This window comes from Ursus americanus, chromosome 34 (assembly GCF_024610735.1).
Source record: "Ursus americanus isolate L20-20 chromosome 34, mUrsAme1.1.p, whole genome shotgun sequence".
Classification (NCBI taxonomy): Eukaryota; Metazoa; Chordata; class Mammalia; order Carnivora; family Ursidae; genus Ursus; species Ursus americanus.
This window is the reverse complement of record NC_142160.1, coordinates 27,268,800-27,289,594: the sequence shown is the minus strand read 5'-3', so window position 1 is coordinate 27,289,594 and position 20,795 is coordinate 27,268,800. Positions and strand designations below refer to the sequence as shown.

The 20,795-nt window shown below is 39.1% G+C and overlaps 1 protein-coding gene across 3 annotated transcripts in view; it reads left to right on the top strand.

Moving 5' to 3' along the window:
* FANCC (FA complementation group C) overlaps positions 1-20,795 on the top strand; it is a 269,377-nt gene that overhangs the window by 20,561 nt on the left and 228,021 nt on the right. For all 3 annotated transcript variants that reach the window (XM_045780982.2, XM_087858797.1, XM_087858798.1), the window contains exon 2: positions 1,522-1,580. The gene's annotated coding sequence lies outside the window, so the exon portion shown is untranslated. The remainder of the gene's footprint in view (positions 1-1,521; positions 1,581-20,795) is intronic.

Below are 20,795 nucleotides of genomic sequence, written 5' to 3'. Positions count from 1 at the left end.
GCCATTTTTCATAATATAAACACTCTGGGACATGCTTTTGAAATGAGCGGGATTGTCATTAATATTAATGCCACTGAATTCAAGGCTGGGAAGTCATTTCTTTTCGAGCTTATTTTCACTGCTAATTTTGGAATAGAATATGCTTTTAACCTGAAGTATGGCATGTTTGCTCACATCCTGAAAAAATTTGATTCTGTTGCTGTTGAATTGTAGGAATGCAAAAATACAGCATTTTATTCTTTCTTTATGGTCTTTTAACTTAAATGAGTTTCTTAGAATTGAATTAGGCAAAGATTAGATGTTAATGGAATCCAGTTGCATTAGTCAGTTAAAGAGATAATAAATAGTTGATATCTTAGAATTGTATCACTTGGACAATTTAAAATGCTGTATTTAAGAAACGAATTTTATTCTAAATGATTTTTGAGCATGTTTCTTGTGAACTTTTCTTTCAGTTAGGCTGTGGTAGGACAAGCATTCAAAACCTGCACTACAATTTGTTTTTCTCCTCATTTTCCACTTAGTGTGATAACTGGTGAGGTATCAGTTAAGCAATAGAGTATTTTCTAGAGCTACGTTCTGTGCTTTGATTTCTTATGAAATCTTGTATGGTTTTTTTGTTTTTTTGGGGTCAAATTTAAAAGTATACAGGAGTCCACTGGAAGCTCTTTGAACGAATGGGTCAGATAGTTCTAGGAGTGGGTGTGGTTGTTTTGTTTTTGTTTGCTTGTTTATTGGTGACCAGATTTTAAAGATTTATTTCTTTATTTTGAAAGAGAGAGAGCAGGAGCATGGGGAGGGGCAGAGGGAGAGAATCTTTCAAGCAGACTCCCTGCTGAGCAAGAAGCCCAATGCAGGGCTTGATTCCACAACCCATGAGATTGTGACCTGAGCCAAAACCAAGTCAGACACTTAACTGATTGAGCCACCCAGGTGCCCCTGGTGACCGCATTTTAAAATTTCATTTGCTTTTCCTGAATTTCTCCACTGGACTGTTGAGGAAACCTCTAAATTGGGTAATAAAACAGTTGAATGACTATTGCTAAACTATCTTTAGTCCTTGATTAAAAAGAGGCAAAATTTATCAAAAGAAGGCAGTTGAGTCTCCTTTATTTACATTTGTTCTATAATTTCTGTTAAACATTTTTCTGACCAGAGGAATTGAAACCAACCATTGTAAAATACTTTGTTGTAACCTGAAGTTGGTAACTGGAAGCACAGAGCTGATCAGAAGAACTGGCTTTTTCTATCAAAATAGAAGACTGGTATACCACAATGACTGCTGTTGCTTTTGTCTCCCCCCAACCTTTTTTTTTTTTTAATTTAAGAGGTTGTGGAGGTTTCTTAAACTCTTTCAGCATTTACTTAAAATTCTGTATTTTGAGAAGGAAATCTGAGCAGATACAAAAACCCTCTTTCTGTTTAAAAACTTTTCCCAGTTATTATAGGATTTTCCTTCATTATCATCCATTCTTCTGTCCTTTCTCTGATATTATATCTTCTTTTTGTTTCTCTTTTTAGGTTTATTTCCTGCTTTTGGTGGTGGACATCTAGTATCCTCTTAAAAGGGTGTGTGGAAGGTGAGTTATTTTCTTGTCACTGCCTATTGAATGTGTTGTGATTGATTCTAGTCACACTTGACTGATGGTTTGATGGATATAAAATTCCATGTTAGAAATAATTTTCCTTCAGAAATGTGAAGGCATTCTATTTCCTTCTACCTTCCAATGTTTTTATAATTTTATGATGATGTTCCATGGTGTACTTTGATGCTCTTTTCATCCATTGTGTTGAACACTTGGTTCGCCCTTTCAGTTTGGAGACTCTTGTTTTTTAGTTCTAAGAAAATTTCTGTTCACTGTATCCTCCCTTCCATTTTCTCTGGAGTCCCTTTATTTGGAATTTGACTTCCAGGACTGATCTTCTACATTGTCTTTTTTGCTCTACTTTTGAGACTTTTTTTAAACTTTAAATTCTTTATTTCCTATTGAGTTTTAGTATTATATGTTTAATTTCCAAGATCATTCTCTGAATGTTCGTTTTGTTTGTTTTGTTTAAAGATTTTATTTATTTGACAGGGAGAGAGACAGGCAGCGAGAGAGGGAACATAAGCAGGGGGAGTGGGAGAGGAAGAAGCAGGCTCCCAGCAGAGGAGACTGATGTGGGGCTCGATCCCAGAACACTGGGATCACGCCCTGAGCCGAAGGCAGATGCTTAACGACTGAGCCACCCAGGCGCCCCTGAATGTTCGTTTTGTTAATATTCTCTCCTTATTTCATGGATATAGTATTATCTTCTCTGTACTATAAAGATATGAATGTTAAAACTTTTTGAAAAAGTTTTTAAAGTCTCTCCTTCCCCCATGTGACTTCCATGTTGCTTTCTCTCTGTATATTTTTTTTATTTTAAATTTAGTTCATTAACATATAGTGTATTATTAGTATTAGAGGTTGAGTTCAGCGATTAGTCTTATATAATACCCGGTATTCATTATATCACGTACCCTCCTTAATGTCCATCACCCAGTTACCCCATCTCCCACCCCCTCCCTTCCAGCAACTCTCAGTTTGTTTCCTATGATTAAGTCTCTTATGGTTTGTCTCCCTCTCTGGTTTTGTCCTGTTTTACTTTTTCTTCTCTTTCCCTATGAGCCTCTGTTTTGTATCTTAAATTCCACATATCAGTGAGATCATGTAATAATTGTCTTTCTCTGATTGACTTATTTCACTTAGCATAATACCCTCTAGTTCCACCCATGTCTTTGCAAGTGGCAAGATTTCATTTTTTGATGGCTGAGTAGTATTCTATGTGTGTGTATATATATATGTATATATATATGTATATATATGTGTGTGTATATATATATATCTATATATATATATATACATATACACACACACACACAGACACACACACACACAGACACACACGCACACCACACCTTCTTTATCCATTCTTCTGTCAACAGACATCTGGGCTCTTTCTGTAGTTTGGCTGTTGTGGACATTGCTGCTATAAACACTGGGGTGGACGTTCCCCTTCAGATCACTACATTTGTATCTTTGGGGTAAATATCTAGTAGTGTAATTGATGGGTCATAGGGTAGCTCTATTTTAAACTTCTTGAGGAACCTCCATACCGTTTTCCAGAGTGGTTGCACCAGCTTGCATTCCTACAAGCAGTGTAAGAGGGTTTCCATTTCTCTGCATCGTCACCAACACCTGTCATTTCCTGACTTGTTAATTGTAGCCATTCTGACTGGTGTGAGGTGGTATCTCATTGTGGTGTTGATTTGTATTTCCCTGATGTCAAGTGATGTGAAGCATTTTTTCATGTGTCTGTTGGCCATTTCTATGTCTTCTTTGGAGAAATGCCTTTTCATCTCTTTTGCCCATTTCTTGATTGGATCATTTGTTCTTTGGGTTTGGAGTTTGATAAGTTCTTTATAGATTTTTAGATACTAGCCCTTTATCTTTGCAATTATCTTCTCCCATTTTGTCAGTTATCTTTTGGTTTTGTCGACTGTTTACTGTGCAAAAGCTTTTTTTCTTGATGAAGTCCCAATAGTTCATTTTTGTCTTTGTTTCCTTTGCCTTTGGAGATGTGTCTAGCAAGAAGTTGTTGCAGTTGCAGTCACAGAGCTTGCTGCCTGTGTTCTCCTCTAGGATTTTGATAGATTCCTATCTCACATTTAGGTCTTTCATCCATTTTGAGTCTATTTTTGTGTATGGTATAAGAAAATGGTCCAGTTTCATTCTTCTGCATGTGGCTGTCCAGTTTTCCCAACACCATTTGTCGAAGAGACTTTTTCCACTGGATATTCTTTTCTTCTTTATCGAAGATTAGTTGACCATCGAGTTGAGGGTCCATTTCTGGGCTCTCTATTCTGTTCCTTTGATCTATGTGTCTGTTTTTGTGCCAGTACCATGCTGTCTTGATGATTACAGCTTTGATATAAGAGAGCTTGAAGTCTGGCATTGTGATGCCCCCCAGTTTTGGTTTTCTTTTTCAATATTCCTTTGGTTATTAGGGGTCTTTTCTGGTTCCATAGAAATTTTAGGATTATTTGTTCTAGCTCTGTGAAAAAAGTTGATGATATTTTGATAAGGATTGCATTGAATGTATAGATTGCTTTAGGTAGCATAGACATTTTAACAATATTTGTTCTTCCAATCCATGAGCATGGAACACTTTTCCATTTCTTTGTGTCTTCCTCAATTTCTTTCATGAGTGTTCTATAGTTTTCTAAGTACAGATCCTTTGCCTCTCTGCTTAGGTTTATTCCTAGGTATCTTTTGGTCTTGGGTGCAATTGTGAATAGGATTTACTCCTAAATTTCTCTTTCCTCTATCCCATTGTTAGTGTATAATGCAACTTGTTTTTGTGCATTGATTTTATATCTGGGCACTTTGCTAAATTCTTGTATGAGTTCTAGCAATTTTGGGGTGGAGTGTTTTGGGTTTTCCACATAGAGTATCGTGTCATCTGCAAAGAGTAAGAGTTTGACTTCTTTGCTTATTCAGATGCGTTTTATTTCTTCTTGTTGTCTGATTGCTGAGGCTAGGACTTCTAGTACTGTGTTGAACAACAGTGGTGAGAGTGGACATCCCTGTCATGTTCCTGACCTTAGGGGGAAAGTTCTCAGTTTTTCCCTGTTGAGAATGATATTCGCTGTGGGCTTTTCATATATGGCTTTTATGATATTGAGGTATGTTCCCTCTATCCCTACACTATGAAGAGGTTTTTTTGTTGTTGTTGTTTTAGGTTTAATTTATTTATTTGACAGAGAGAGAGAGAGCACAAGCAGGCAGAGGCAGAGGGAGAGGGAGAGGGAGAAGCAGGCTCCCAGCTGAGCAGAGAGCTTGATGTGGGACTCGATCCCGGATCTCCAGGATCATGACCTGAGCCGAAGGCAGACAGCTAACCGACTCAGCCACCCAGGCGCCCCTGTGAAGAGTTTTAATCCAGAAAGGATGCTGTACTTTGTCAGATGCTTTTTCTGCATCTATTGAGAGGATCATATGGTTCCTGTCCTTTCTTTTATTAATGTAGTATATTACATTGATTAATTTGTGAATGTTGAACCACCCTTGCGGCCCAGGAATAAATCCTACTTGATCGTGGTGAATAATCCTTTTAATGTACTGTTGGATCCTATTGGCTAGTATCTTGGTGCGAATTTTGACATCCATGTTCATCAGGGATGTTGGTCTGTAATTCTTGGTTTTGGTGGCATCTTTGGTTTTGGGATCAAGGTAATTTTGACCTCATAGAACGAGTTTGGAAGTTTTCCTTCCATTTCTATATTTTGAAACTGCTTCAGAAGAATAGGTATTAATTCTTCTTTAAATGTTTGGTAGAATTCCCCTGGGAAGCCATCTGGCCTTAGACTCTTGTTTGTGGGGAGACTTTTGATTACTGCTTCAATTTCCTTGCTGGTTACAGGTCTGTTCAGGTTTTCTATTTCTTCCTTTTTCATCAGTTTTGGTAGTTTATACATCTCCAAGACTATGTCCGTTTCTCCCAGATTGCCTAATTTGTTGGCATATAGTTGCTCATGATATTTTCTTATAATTGTTTGTATTTCTTCTGTGTTGGTTGTGACCTCTATTCTTTCATTCATGATTTTATTTTTTTGGGTCCTTTCTCTTTTCTTTTTCATAAGTCTGGCTAAAGGTATATTGATCTTCCTAATTCTTTCAAAGAACCAGCTCCTAGTTTTGTTGGTCTGTTCTGTTCTTTTGGTTTCTATTTCACTGATTTCTGTTCAGATCTTTATTCTTTTCTCCTGCTGGGTTTAGGCTTTATTTGCTGTTCTTTCTTCTGCTCCATTAGGTGTAGGGTTAGGTTATATATTTGAAACTTTTCTCATTTCTTGAGAATGGTTTGTTTGCTGCATACTTCCCTTTTAGGACTGCCTTTGCTGCATCCCAGAGGTTTTGAACAGTTATGTTTTCATTTTCTTTTGTTCCATGAATTCTTTTAATTCTTTAATTTCTTGGTTGACCCATTCATTTTTCACTAGGATGCTCTTTATTCTTTCCAAATTCCCTCTTGTGATTGAGTTCTTTCCAAATTCCCTCTTGTAATTGAGTTCCAGTTTCAATGCATTGTGGTCCTAAAATATGCAGGGAATGAGCCCAATCTTTTGGTACTGGTTGAGACCTGACTTGTGACCCAGTATGTGATCTATTCTGGAGAACGTTCCATGTGCACTTGAGAAGAATGTGTATTCTGTTGCTTTAGAATGGAATGCTCTGAATATATCTTTGAAGTCCATCTGGTCCAGTGTGCATTCAAAGCCCTTGTTTCCTTGTTGATTTTCTGCTTAGATGATCTGTCCATTGCTGTAAGTGGGGTGTGAAAGTCCCAATTATCAATGTGTTTCTTTAACTTGTTATTGATTGGTTTATTTATTTGGCTGCTCTCATGTTAGGGGCATAAATATTTATAATTGTTAGCTCTTCTTGTTGGCTAGACTCTTTAATTATGATATAGTGTGCGTCCTTATCTCTTATTATAGTCTTTGGTTTAAAATCTAATTTGTTTGCTGTAAGGATTGCTACCCCAGCTTTCTTTTGGTGTCCATTAGTATAATAAATGAATTTCTACTCCCTCACTCAGTCTGGAGGTGTCTTTGGCCTAAAATGAGTCTCTTGCAGACAGCATATCAAATGGTCTTGCTTTTTTATCCAGTCTCATACCCTGTGTTTTTTGATTGGGGCATTTAGCCCACTTACATCTGAGTAACTATTGAAAGATATGAATTTAGTGCCATTTTATTACCTCTAAAGTCACTGTTGCTGTATATTGTCTCTCTTCCTTTCTGGTCTATGTTACTTTTGGGCTCTCTGTTTGCTTATAGGAGCCCCTTTATTTCTTGCAGGGCTGGTTTGGTGATCACAAAATCTTTTATTTTCTGTTTGTTCTGGAAGCTTTTTATCACACCTTCTATTTTGAATGACATCTTCGCTGGATAAAGTATACTTGGCTGCATATCTTTCTCATTTAATATCCTGAATATATCATGCCAATCCTTTCTGGCCTGCCAGGTCTCAGTGGATATGTCTGCTGCCTGTCTAATGTTTCTACCCTTATAGGTTACAGACCTCTTGTCCTGAGCTGCTTTCAGGATTTTCTCTTTGTCTCTGATATTTGCAAGCTTCACTACTATATGTCAAGGTGTTGACCTGTGTTTATTGATTTTGAGGGGGGTTCTCTTTGCCTCCTGGACTTGGATGCCTGTTTCCTTCCCCAGGTTAGGGAAGTTCTCTGCTATAATTTGCTCCAGTATACCTTTTGCTCCTCTTTCTCTCTTTCTTTCTAATTGTTTTTCTTTATGGTATCACTAATCTCTCAAATTCTCCCCTCATGATCCAGTAGTTGTTTATCTCTCTTTTTCTCAGCTTCTTCATTCTCCATCATTTGGTCTTCTATATCACTAATTCTCTCTTCTGCCTCATTTATCCTAGCAGTTAGAGTTTCCATTTTTTATTGCATCTTATTAATAGCCTTTGTGATTTTGCCTTGATTAGATATTAGTTCTTTTATTTCTCTAGTTAAGGATTCTCTAGTGTCTTCTATGCTTTTGTCAAGTCCAGCTAATACCTTTATAATTATTATTCTGAACTGTAGTTCTGACATATTAGTTATATCTATACTGATTAGGTCCCTAGCAGTCAATACTGCCTCTTCTCTTCTTTGAGGTTAGTTTCTCTCTCTTGTCCCTCTGTCCAGAGAACAGATGAAGGAGAGAACAAAATACTAATGCAACAACAACTCCAGAGAAATACACACTAAACAAATCAGAAGGGACCCGAAAAAAAAACTGAGAAAAGAAAAGAGAGAGAATATAAACAGACAGGTGAACAGAACAGAGCAATACACTGGATCCTGTGTGTATTTTGGTCTGTTTGTTAGAAAACTAGATCCCAAAATTGTAAAGAAAGAAAAAATTATATATGTACAAAAATAAATACAATGAAAGGATAGAATGTAACTGCAAAAATAAAAATTAAATAACAAAAAAAAAAAAGAATATAAACAGAGAGTTGAACAGAACAGAGTGACACATTATATCCTGGGTGTATTTTGGTCTGTTTGTTAGAAGAAACTTTATCCCAAAATTGTTAAGAAAGAAAAATTTATGTATATACAAAAACAAAATTAAATACAATGGAAGGATAGAATGTAACTGTAAAGGGCACCTGGGTGCCTTAGTCAGTTAGGCGTGTGCCTTTGGCTTCGTTCATGATCTATGGTCCTGTGATCAAGTCCTGCATTGGGTTCCCTACCCAGCGGGTGGGTCTGCTTCTCCCTCTCTCCCTGCCTACCACCCTCCCACATGTGCGCTCTCTCTCTCTCTCTGTCTCTCAAATAAATAAATGAAATCTTAAAAAAAAAAAAAAAAAAAGAATGTATCTGTAAAGATGAAAATTAAAAGAGACATTAAAAAAAAAAGAGAATAAGGGGCGCCGGGGTGGCTCAGATGGTTACATGTCTTCCTTCAGCTCAGGTCGTGATCCTAGAGACCTGGGATCGAGTCCCGCATCAGGTTCCCTGCTCAGTGGGGAGCCTGCTTCTCCCTCTTCTTCTGCTGTTTCCCTTGCTTGTGTTCTCTTACTCTCTCTGTTAAATAAATAAATAAAATCTTTTTAAAAAAGAATAAAATCAGACAGGTAAAGATAACAGAGAAATATACTAGATTCTGGTTGTATTTTGTTCTGTTTGTTAGCAGAAACTGCATCCCAAAATTGTAAAGAAAAAAACTTAACTATATATATGAAAATAAATACAATGAAAGGATAGAATGTAACTGTGAAAATGAGAATTAAAATGACTTAAAAAGAGTTGATAAAATAAGAAATTGGTTGAAAAGGAAAGAGAAAAAAATTAAAATTGAAAGATTACAGAATCATGAGAAAAAACCATGAATTCTGTATACTATTTCCCCCTTTTACTGGTGTTTTGCAGTTCTGTGTGATCAGTAATCCTGGTCTTATCCAGATGTTTTTGCTGATCTTCTGGGCCAGGGACCTGTTGTGCTGATGCTCAGGTGTCTTTGCCCCGAGCCGAATTGCACCACCTTTGCGTGGGGTGGGGTGGGGGGGGGGACGACACACCTAGAGTAAGTGGCTCTGGATTGTTGTATGTGGTTTTTGTTCCCTTGAAGGTTTTCCACACCGTTTTTGAGGATGAGAATGAAAATGGCAGCCTCCCAATCTCTAGTCCTAAAGGCGAGAGCTTGTGCCCCCCACTCTTCAGTGTGCCCTCAGGGAAAAGCAGTCAATCACTCCTGTTTCTGTAGTCTCCGTCCACACTCCATGCTCACACGGCCTATGACCAAGCATTTTTATCTCAGGCATGTGACCTTGTTTTCGGTCTCCAAACCCTGCAGACTACTGTGACAAGCCACTTCTCCCGGGGGAAGGAGAGGGGGGTTTTGCTGCGGTTCTGCTGCTTGGTGGGCCCCTGCTCGGAAAGCGGTCTCCCCATAGTGCCAGGGTTTGTGGTTTATGGCAACACCGAGCTAAAAGCCCATTCCTGGGCTCGCTGATTACAGCCGCCTTTCCCCACACCGATGCCTGGGAACTCTGCTCCTCTCAGGCACCCCCGTTCTTTCTGCGAACGCAGGTATTCTGAGACCGCACTGTCCCACCTAGGATTCTGCCCCACTTCACCACCTTGAGTGCCTTTCAGGCAGACACGTCCCCCATTGGAGTAGACTTCTAAAAGTTCCAGTTTTGCTCTCTGCTGTTGTATCACTTTCCAGTAGCTGGCTGATGGAAGCTCCCTCCCCCTGCTGTTTATCTTCCCATATATTGCCTTGGATTCTCTGTAGCTCCTTCCTTGCAGAAAGTGGTTGCTTTTCTATTTGTAGAATTGCAGCAATTCTTTTCTTAGATGTCCAGTTGAGTTCACAGTTGTTCAGATGATTTGATCGCTATCTAGCTGAATTCCTGGGACCAGACAAAACTAAGGTCTCCTACTTCTCTGCCACCTTGGAAAGTCAGACCTATCTGTATATTTTGTTTTCCATCTTTTATGTTTGAGGTTTCTTCAGATGTCTGGTAATCAACCCTTGGTTGTATGCTTATATTTAGAACAGGGAACTAAAAATCTCATTGAAGTTCTGAGTGCATGGGAGATACTTAACTGACTTAGATTCCCATTAAGATGTTCAGGCTGGGCTGAATGTTGGGGAACTCTCCCATATCAGTATTTTTAGATATTTATTCTTAGGCTTATTAGAGTTGCTTGTCATCTGTAAGCCAGACTACCACTGTTCTAAAGCCTGAGTGGGGTAGAAAACTCAGGGTGGGGTACAGATTACAGCATTCAGTATCCCAGTTTACATATTGTTATTTAACTCCCAACCTTGCCCCTCTACCCCGCTCTAGCCCCTGTTTGTGGCACTGTGGCTCTGCCAGTGTCTATTGACTTCTGGTCCAGAGACCTTCTGTTTTATCATCTCCAGAGAATAAACTGCCTCTTTTTGGTCACATTGGGGGCCGGGCTGCCAGGAGTTGGAATGAAGCTGTGGAGCTCGTTATAACTGCCTCTTAGATAGCCTTTAAACTAGTTGACTTTATTTTAGGTTTCCCTTCATCTCTATTTCTAGATGTCCCAGATCTCTTCATTCCCTGATCCTATGAGGAGTCCAGTGGTATAAAATGGGATGTAAAATGGTCTGGGTGTAGCTCTGTTGTAGTCCTTCTCAGATTCTGGTTTCTTCGGTCTATTAAGTTAGTCACCATTGGTCTGTCACTTGCTAGCTTGTCAAATTCTATTGCCGTTTTCTCGTTTTCTATTCTCTTCATCCTTGTAAATTTATGCCTTAAAAAAAATGAAAAGTAAATTCCTTTATTTTCATCTTTGTACAGTTTCAGAGAGGAATGAAACCTATATTTATGTTTAGTCTGCCATCCTTACCTGGAAATTCCTCCAACAAATACCCCTTTTCTTTTTTTTTTCTTAAATGATATAATTTTAAAGTTTAAACCTTCATACACATTTTATCCCTAAAATGGCTAGCTGGTTATTCTAAACCATTTTTTTGAAAATTCTGATTCATGTAGAACTAATAAATTGAGATTACCAGTAGTGATATTTCCACATGCAGCTGGGCCGCCAGCATGGTGTTCCATTGTGTTTGCTGCAGGTCTGATAGATGGGTGATGATATTAATTTACTGAATGAACATTTATTAAATGGATGGTGTGTGTATAGCTTTGCACCAGGCTCTGCTGTAATAGTGAACTACTAAATAGGAACAGTGTAGGCTGGAATACCAAAAAGACATGTTGAGGAAAGAATTCAAGTAGTCTTCTATAACTTTGGATTGCTGTGATATCGTAGCTTTAGACATACCAATGGAATGGTAAAACAAACAGACCTAGATGATCTTTTCGAACATAAGTGTCAAGAAGACTATCTGTCTGAGTGATTGGTAAGATCCATAGATATATTTATCCTGTAGGTGTTTGGGGGTAAGATTCTGGGGCTTAGGACAGGTGACAGAGCTGAAGTCAAAGATGTACGGATTGTAGGTAGAAGCTCAAGTTAGGGAAGTAAATGGAATGTTCTGTGGAAAGTGAGGGGAAAGAGGCGGAACATGGAGACCCGTGGAGCATTGACATTTAAGGCTATTTGGTGGAAGAAGAAGCTTATAGGCAGATAGGAGTGCTATGCAGCTTTTACCTGTGCAGAAAGATCAAGTAAAATGACGCTCAGTTTGGAGAAGTGCCTGGGAATGCTATTTTTACTAAAAAATTCAGGAAATGAACATTTTTATATTTAAAAAAAAAAAACCAAACCCTGCTATCTTTTGGAGCATATTCACCCCAGTTACAGAAGTACTGATATACAGAGAGCTGATGGTAATCTTAACCTGAGTGATTGTGATAATTGTAGAAAATTGACTGGATAAGGCCAGGGCTGGGAGAATTATGGGTTGGAGTGGAACTTGGGAAGATTAAAATATAAGAATATGGGGTTCTTTTACTAGGGTAGATGTTTGGTGATACGCATTAAGAAGTGGATTGAAGTGTCAGATGTCTTCCTGACTACTCCAACTTTGATGATTCACTAGGAAAACTTCACATAATTCAGCATGTAGTTGTCCTCACGATTATGATTTGTTATAGGGAAAGGATACCAAGCAAAATCAGCAATGGGAAAAGGTGCATAGGATGAAGTCAGGAGAAAACCAGGCACAAGCTTCTAAGAGTCCTTTCCCTATAGAGTCACAAAGGACACATTTCCTCAAGCAGAATTGTGATAACATGTGTGAAATGTCATCCATCAGAGAAGCTCATTAGAGTCAATGCCCAAGGTTTTTATTGGGGGCTGGTCACATTGTCATCCTTTGCCTAGCAGGTACCGAATTCCAGACCCTCAGAAAGAAAGCAAATGTTCAGCATAAATCACAATGTCTGTATAGTTAGGGCACTGTGAGTCCCTCTTATTAGTTAGGGAGGTGGGAACTTTTCTATTACCGAAGTTTCCAGAGTCTAGCCAAGTGCCAGTGTTACAAACAGTCCTTTATGAGGAGAGCAGTTTCAGGCCTACTGTGTTAACTCTTTTTTTTTGCACAATCATGTTAGGAGTTAAGAAGCCAGTTTTGGGGCTCAAAGTTAAGTTTTAATCTTGGTAAATTGCAGAAGTGCCTGAAAGCAGGGTTAAAGTCTTACACGGGTGTAAACTGGTGGTATGGTAAGAGTAGGCAGAAGACTAAGTCTCTGGAAGGTTATGAATTAAGGGTGAGAAATATATTCCATGGAATACTGCAACTCACGATAAGAAAGCTAGTTTTGGGTGAGTGGAGGGTTGTGCTACGGCCTGAATTCCGCCTGCCCATTGCCCCATTCATATGTTGAAGCCCTAACTCCCAAAGTGACTGTGTTTGGAGATGGGGCCTGTAGAGAGGTAATTAAGGTTAAACGAGGTCATAAGGGTGGGGTCCTAATCTGGTTTGGTGCAAGGATGTACCTTAAAAGAAGGGGAAGCGAGATCTCTTTCTCTGCATGTGCATAAGAAAGAGCATACAGAGAGATGGTGGCCATCCACAAGCCAGGAAGAGGAACCTCACTAGGAACCAAGTTATGCAGAACCAGATCCAGATCATGGGCTTTCCGGCTTCTAGAACTAAGAAAATAAATTTGTGTTGAGTTACCCACACTCTATGGTTTTTTATTATGGTAGCCTGAGCAGACTAGGGCAGCGTGGGATGAGATGAGGACCTCAGCTTTATCAAGGTGAACTCTGTGTGGAGCAAGAGAATATTAACATGGCACTGGGTTTCTGTTTTCATTGGTTTTTTGGTGTTTTGTTGATTCTTCTTTTGTCTTTGCTTTTAGCTGATTCATCCACATACCACTCTTTGAATTAGCACAAGTTATTAACCCAGGGTTCTAGATCTGTGCCATCTAGCACCATAGTCAATGGCCACATTTGAACATATAAATTTAAATTAGACTTAAGTAAAATAAATTCATTTCTTCAGTTGCACCTGCCACATTTCATGTGTTCAATAGCCACATGTGGCTAGTGGCTATCATAGTGGATGACATAGATATGGATAGAACATTGCCATCATTGCATAAAGTCTTGCCAGGCAGCACTTTTTAGATGGTTGCTTCACACCTCTCTCCTCTCTCCTTTATTTTCTGCCTCAGTAGTTTTGAACTTTTCCAGGTTCAAGGCATACTTATGAATACTGAAGTTTTTGGTGGGCATCCTTAAAGGTTTTAAAACAACACTAAGAAATGAACAACGGTTGCAGTGTAAATTCTGGTAAAGCATAATATGTCAAGCAGAGCCTATAACAATATCTGCAATTATCATGGTATTCATTTGGTCACTCTTCTGCAGTATGTGCCTATAGAAGAGATGTTTTCTACCCCTACTGGGTTTGCTTCTATATTTGTAGGACAAAGAACTTGGATAAGCACACATTTATTCTCTGACACCTGCTTTCCTGTTTTATTCTCCTGGAGGGGGTAAGTACAGATGCTTTAAAAGGAAGCATCAGTAACCAGCCTGCTTTGCTGAGCACTGATTAGTCTGAGGACTCATAGGCCAAGGGGAGGTTGGTGAAAGCTGCAAACAATCTGGCATTATTCGGAACAGATTGTTTTCATGAGATAATAAATATAATGGTGGTCAGAAGAGTCATAATTCTCCCTGGTACCCATTCTACCTGTCCATGTCATTGTATGTGGGAACTGTTCTCAAGAATCCTCAAAACAGCCTTGTGAGGTAGGTATTATTTCATTGCTCAAGCCAAGTGAAGGCAGCACTCAGAAATTTCATATAATTTGCCCTGGGTCATCGAGCTAGTAAATAGAGATTCTGGATTCAGACCTTTCCGTTGGTCTTCAGTTTGTGTTATTTCCACCATAAGGCAGCTGGGCTTGGCCATGGCCCCATTTCCCCACTGGGTGGGAATAGGTCTCTCAAAGCTGTGTTCAATGTGAAAGGGGTTCTTTGTATATTCCGTACACACTTAACTCAAGGTAAAGACTGAATGACCTGGAAGGGGATAGTTTTCCTTTTATTTTAAGGGATTGTTGTTATTTTTATTTTAACTACGTTGAAAACACAATTTTTTTTTTTAAAAGGAAAAATCACTCATAATACCAGCACTTATTTTGGAACATTTAAAGACTTTTCCTATACTTATACAGATGTATTTTTACAAAAAAATGTTATGTATCATACATATTTGTCTGCAGCTTCCTCATTTGACTTAAGAATTTAGGATGAACGTCTCTCCAAGTCAGTCAGGAATAGTCTTTGTGAAGTTAACTGCTCCGTTACTTTAAAAATGTGTTTTTAAAATGGTTATTGTTATACCCACTTTAAGGACGCTTCTCCATTTTAGCCTCTAGGTCTGTTTTTTCTTTGTGTGGTGTTACTAAGAAGCAATTGCAAGACAGGAACAAAGTCTTAAATTTGGTGGCACTCAGTACCAAATAATTCCAGATGTTTGCTTTTTCCTGCATATAGAAAGAACTCAGTCCGATTCTGTGTTTGCTCTTCTCATTCTCCCTTGTCTTTATTCCTCTTCCTTTCATTTAATTTTAACCTCAGTACCAGACTTGTTTTGTGCAGTCTTTGGCCTGCTGTTGTGCTGTCTTTGCCACTGGCTTTCCCTCCAGCCCCCAGTCGCTGATGTGTTTCTTGGCAGAGAACAGAAATGATGGTGGTCCTCTCCGTTGACTCAGGAGCACCCCAAGTCAGCAGTAATACTTGGCATAACAAGTACCAGGGTGGGATAACCACACGTCCCTGGCCTGGGATTTAAAAGTTGTTAGTTGTCCTGTGAGCTGTGGTTTGTGATCGACTTAAGCAAGAGATTGAATTTATTTCTTACAGGATTCTTTTTCTTGGTCATTGTCTGATATGATTGCCTCATTTATTATTTATTTTATTCCCTTTTATTATCTTTGGCTCAGATTTTCCTTTTAGTCATTTTTCTTTGATCATTTTTTCTTATCTTCTCCTTTCTGCTTCTGATTTTTCAGACTTCTTACCCCCCCTTTTTTTTTAAGACTTCTTCCCTTTTTTTATTTTTATTTTTTAAAAGATTTTATTTATTTATTTGACAGAGAGACAGCCAGCGAGAGAGGGAACACAGCAGGGGAGTGGGAGAGGAAGAAGCAGGCTCCTAGCGGAGGAGCCTGATGTGGGGCTCGATCCCATAACGCCGGGATCACGCCCTGAGCCGAAGGCAGACGCTTTAACGACTGCGCTACCCAGGCGCCCCCTCTTCCCTTTTTTAAATTAGTCTTCTGCTAATCAGATTTTCCTTCCGAATCTAATCTGATTTTTCATTGGATGGGGACAGGGAGAGTGAGGTGAGGAAGGTGGTGGTAAATATGCCACCTGCTACGTATTTAATATAAAACAAGGTATTAAGGAACCTAGTTCCTTTTTTATTCTTTGTATTTGGAAGACCATAGAATCAGCTGGACACTAATATCATGTGGCTTTTGTGTGGAGTCTTACAAAAAGAAGACTGATAAGTCCCTACTTCCTAGGAGTTCAGGACACATCGTGGGAGGAAGGACCAGCCCACGTAGGAGATGTAAGAAAAATATGTCAGCAAAGGTAAACCAACATGACAGTAAGAAACTGTACTATCAGACACATACATTGTGAATGGATGATAGAGAAAAACGGGACAACTTTCAGAAGCAGATGAGTTTTCAGCATACAGGGGTGTTTTATATAGTGATAAATAGAGCTACTTTTATTCGAAGAAAAGTTAAATATTGGCTGAGGGATAGAACCTGTCCTGGGGCTTGGAAAATAAGGGTTTGTATTCGGAAGACAATTAAACATGGCTGACAACTTTTTACTAAAATGTGGTCTGTGGATATTTATTGTATCTAGCAATAGAACACTTGTTAATGAAGCGCTCAAAGAGATATACAGATGATTCAGATAAAATTTCTTCAAATGTTTTTTGTCTTTGGGGAAATCCTAGTAGAAACTGGAAAATTTTCAAGTTTTATTATCGCTCATTACAAATTATAGGGATTTTGATACTGTCCAGCAAAAAATTCAGTAGATTTTAGAAACTAGTTATTAATTGACCTCAGTTCTGTACATTTTTGTTGTTTTGCAAGAGTACCCTTAAGGTTCAAATCAAGTTAAAAGTAGGGTAAATGGTAGGTGCCTGTAAGGTCAGACTGAAACTGTACTTTTTCCTGTCAACACTTGAGTAGAAAAAAACTAAACTAGTTTTTTTGAACTTGACTACAGTTTAGAATCTTACACAGCCACATATACTATACTACTTTTAAAGCCTGGAACCAAAACGTAGAATCATTTTGTTTTATAGCACTGAAAACGACATCTGATATTACTCTACGTCTGTGCTGTCCTGATACAGCTTTTGGATTGCATTAGTGGTACAAGAATGATTCTTGTATTTAAGTGTAACATACGTTGCTTGACTGCACAGATGGTATCAGTTCTGAATCTACTAAGTAAAAGAAAACTAGAACAACAATGATTTTGCCAGTTCGTTTTTACTGATTTTTATTTATTTTGGATGACTATAGTCTTTGAAAAGGTGGCAGACTGAACCTGGAAACTAGAGCCAAGAACAGAGTGGGTGGGCGCCCCTCCTGTTCCCTACCACACGTCTGCTAATTTTTCCCAGGAGAACTAGTGCAAGACTGCTCCCTAACATAACCACTATCATGATTAGCCCCCCTCCCCTCCTTGTTTCTTCAGTTAAATGTCCACAGGTTAGTTAAACCCTCCGTAGTTCTTATATCCCATTTGTCCATGGCCCAGTCCTTTTTTCTCATTCTCCCTGGATCATGTCATCCATTTCCATGGCTTTAATTACCTTCTATGTGTTGATAGTTCCCACGTCTATGTCTTTAGCTCAGATCTGTCTCCTAAGCCTTCATATTCATATAGCCTATTGCTTATTGGACATTTTCGAGTGGATGCCCCAAGTATCTTGTACTCAGCGTGCCCTAAACTGAGCTCATCTTTTTATCCAAGTAAGTCCTTAGTTCTCTGTTCCCTCCTTTAGTATGTGATGGTACCGTGCACCTCGTTTCCTCATCAAAAACCTGAGCATCATCCTATTTCCTCCTATTCCTTTTTTGCTGTGTTCAGTCAGACACTAAATATTATACACTGTACCTCTTAAGTGGCTCTCATATCTAGGAACTTTTCTTCATTCTTTCATGCCACTTAACTGGGCCTGAGGTAACTAGAAGACAGTCTTCCTGTCTCCCCTTCTAGCCCATTTTCTACACTACTTCTGTGTGATCTTTCTAAAACACAAATCTGATTATATCACTTTGGTGCTAAAAATTCTTCAGTGGTTTCCTGTTGCTCTTACAGGAAAGTCCAAGGTCCTGACCACATCTTATAAGGTCCTTTGAATTCATCTATTGCTTGCCTGAGCAAGGTGACAGCCTTGGTTAGATTTACTTTATAGCCTGAAGTCCCCGTAACACCGTTCATGACACTTTCTTTTCTTATGAGAAGCAAGAAATTTTTACTATGGTCTCTTGTCCCTTAATAAGCCCCTGTCAGATCTGTGTACCCCTCTTCCTACAGATCTAGCATACATAGTGGAGCAGGTAGTTATAATGGTTGGCAGCTTCCTCTGAGAAGTCTCCATCTAGAAGTTGTGCTTGATGTTGTTTTAATGTTTTTATTATAAACTATAGAGAGTCTGTCTATTGATCCTGGCCCGGACAAAGTAATGAAGGTGATTAGATGCCGCCACAGCCTGTCATTCTGGGGTAGTAAATAGAACAGGTAATAAAAGAGGTCCCTGGGTGGCTCAGTCGGTTAAGCGTCTGCCTTCGGCTCAGGTCATGATCCCAGGGTCCTAAGATCAAGCCCCGTGTCAGGCTCCCTGCTCAGTTGGAGAGCCTGCTTCTCCCTCTCCCTCTGCCCCCTGACCCCCACTCATGCTCATTCTATTTCAAATAAATAAATAAAATCTTAAAAAAAATAAAGAACAGGTAATAAAAGAGTTAACCATCTGCTCCTTTTTTTTTTTTTTTAAAGATTTTATTTATTTATTTGACAGAGAGATAGAGCCAGAGAGCACAAGCTGGGGAGGGGGGATGGCAGAGGGAGAAGGAGAAGCAGGCTCTCTGCGCTCCCTGCTCAGCAGGGAGCCTGAAGTGGGGCTTGATCCCAGGACCCTGGTATCATGACCTGAGCTGAAGGCAGATGCTTAACCAACTGAGCCACCTAGGTGCCCCCTATCTGCTCCTTTTGAAGCAGTTTTCCAAACAGGCCAACAGAGGTTGGCTGTAGGATGTGGACATTATTTCTTCCCTAAGAGAATGGGATTCCTGACAGTCTTGGGAAAAGAAGGAAGGAACAAAGGAAGGAGCTTCACCAGTAGAGGGATAAAAATGGTGAGGTCAAAATACAGAAGCATTGGGGTGCCTGAGTGGCTCAGCTAGTTGAGCATCTGACTCTTGGTTTTGGCTCAGGTCATGATCTCATGGGTCGTGGGATTGAGCCGCATGTCGGGCTCCATGCTCAGTGGGGAGTCTGCTTGAAGGTTCTCTCCCTCTGCTCCTCCCCAACTTTTGCACGTGCCCATGTGTGCGTGTTCTTTCTTTCTCTAAAATAAATAAATCTTTAAAAAAATACAAAAACATTAATAGAGTAATCTTTCAGCTAGTCTCTATCTCTAAATACCCTAAAATGTTTGTTTTCACTATTGAAAAAGAAGTCAACTATAGGCCTTTCCCAGAGAAGGGAGTAATCCCTGATTTTGGCAAGATTCTAAAACAATTGTATTATGTCTTGTTAGTCTGTGCTTTGTCTAAAGACAGGTCCTCTTGCCTCAGTTTTTTACAAATGCTCTTCTCTCTGCTTAGAACATTCTACGTGCTGTTCACTTAATGAACCTTTGCATATGGTTCAGTTCTATTTCCCTGTAAACCTTCCTTGACATCCTAAGTCTGGGTTAAGTGCTCTGCTGAATCTCCTATACCATAGAATGCTTCTTATACTGCAGCTTTAGTTTATGTTTTAAGTTCAGCGGGTATAACTAATTTTATCATTTGAAATGAAGGGGGTTTCAACAATGTTTTCAAGAGGATTGAGTCATGAGACATTTCTCCACTCCTGAAACCACTAAAGCCATGAATTTTCTTTGAACCTAATTACAATTTTGAAATAGTTGTAATATAGCATACCATAAGATACTCAGTGAATGAGAGGCCTGCCATAGTGCAGTTGTGAATGTTTTGAACGTGAATGCCAGTGTTCATGTTTGATATTTTTTATTTTGGTATATATTCCACCTGTCACGCCAGCCCAGTTGTCCTAACATAGGATGTGTGCTTGTTTGACTATCTTAATATACCCTGCATTTTCTCTGTCTTAACACCCAAATTCTGCCTAAAACTTCTTAGCCTCTTTAACACTTAGGCTCTCCCTTGCTTCCTGATAGATTCATTAACCGTGTATTTTTCCTAAGGCAGTGTTGTCTGAAACTGTTGTTTCCAAAGTACTCTTATTTCTTTTTTTTTTTTAAAGATTTTATTTATTTATTCAACAGAGAGAGAGACAGCCAGGGAGAGAGGGAACACAAGCAGGGGGAGTGGGAGAGGAAGAAGCAGGCTCCTAGCGGAGGAGCCTGATGTGGGGCTCGATCCCAGAACGCCGGGATCACGCCCTGAGCCGAAGGCAGACGCTTAACCGCTGTGCCACCCAGGCGCCCCCAAAGTACTCTTATTTCTATGCTCAGGAGAATTTAATATGCCTGAAATGCTGTGATCCACAAAGGGTATGTAATTTCCTAAATTATACTTTGCTAAAACCCTATTGAAAAAATCCAAATGAATTACCATTGAATAAGAAAAAAAAAAATGTCTTAACAAAGGACTATGGGTTTGATATAGTATGTAAAGGAGCAATGAAAAAAGTATAGTTCTTTAGTCTGTGATGTTTTTTTCACTTAGTTTACCAAAGTCATCTTTGTCATCCAGAAGACATCTGGCTCTTCATTGTTTTTCTGGAAATGAGGCCTCCTCATATGTGAAATCAGTGTATTTTTATCCTTATGTCATTTTAAATTGGAATTAATGTAGAGGAGTTTTAATATACAGCAGACTTGATATTTTTAGATTTAGCTTGTCCAGTTTTGATTGTCTGCAATTGATCTAAAAAATCGATGACATACACTGAATTCTGGTTTTGCTAAGACTCATATTTGAGTAGTAGGTACTGTGAGTCCGGTTTAGGGGCATGAGGCATTGACATAGTCAGTAAGCCTACCTCAGCCC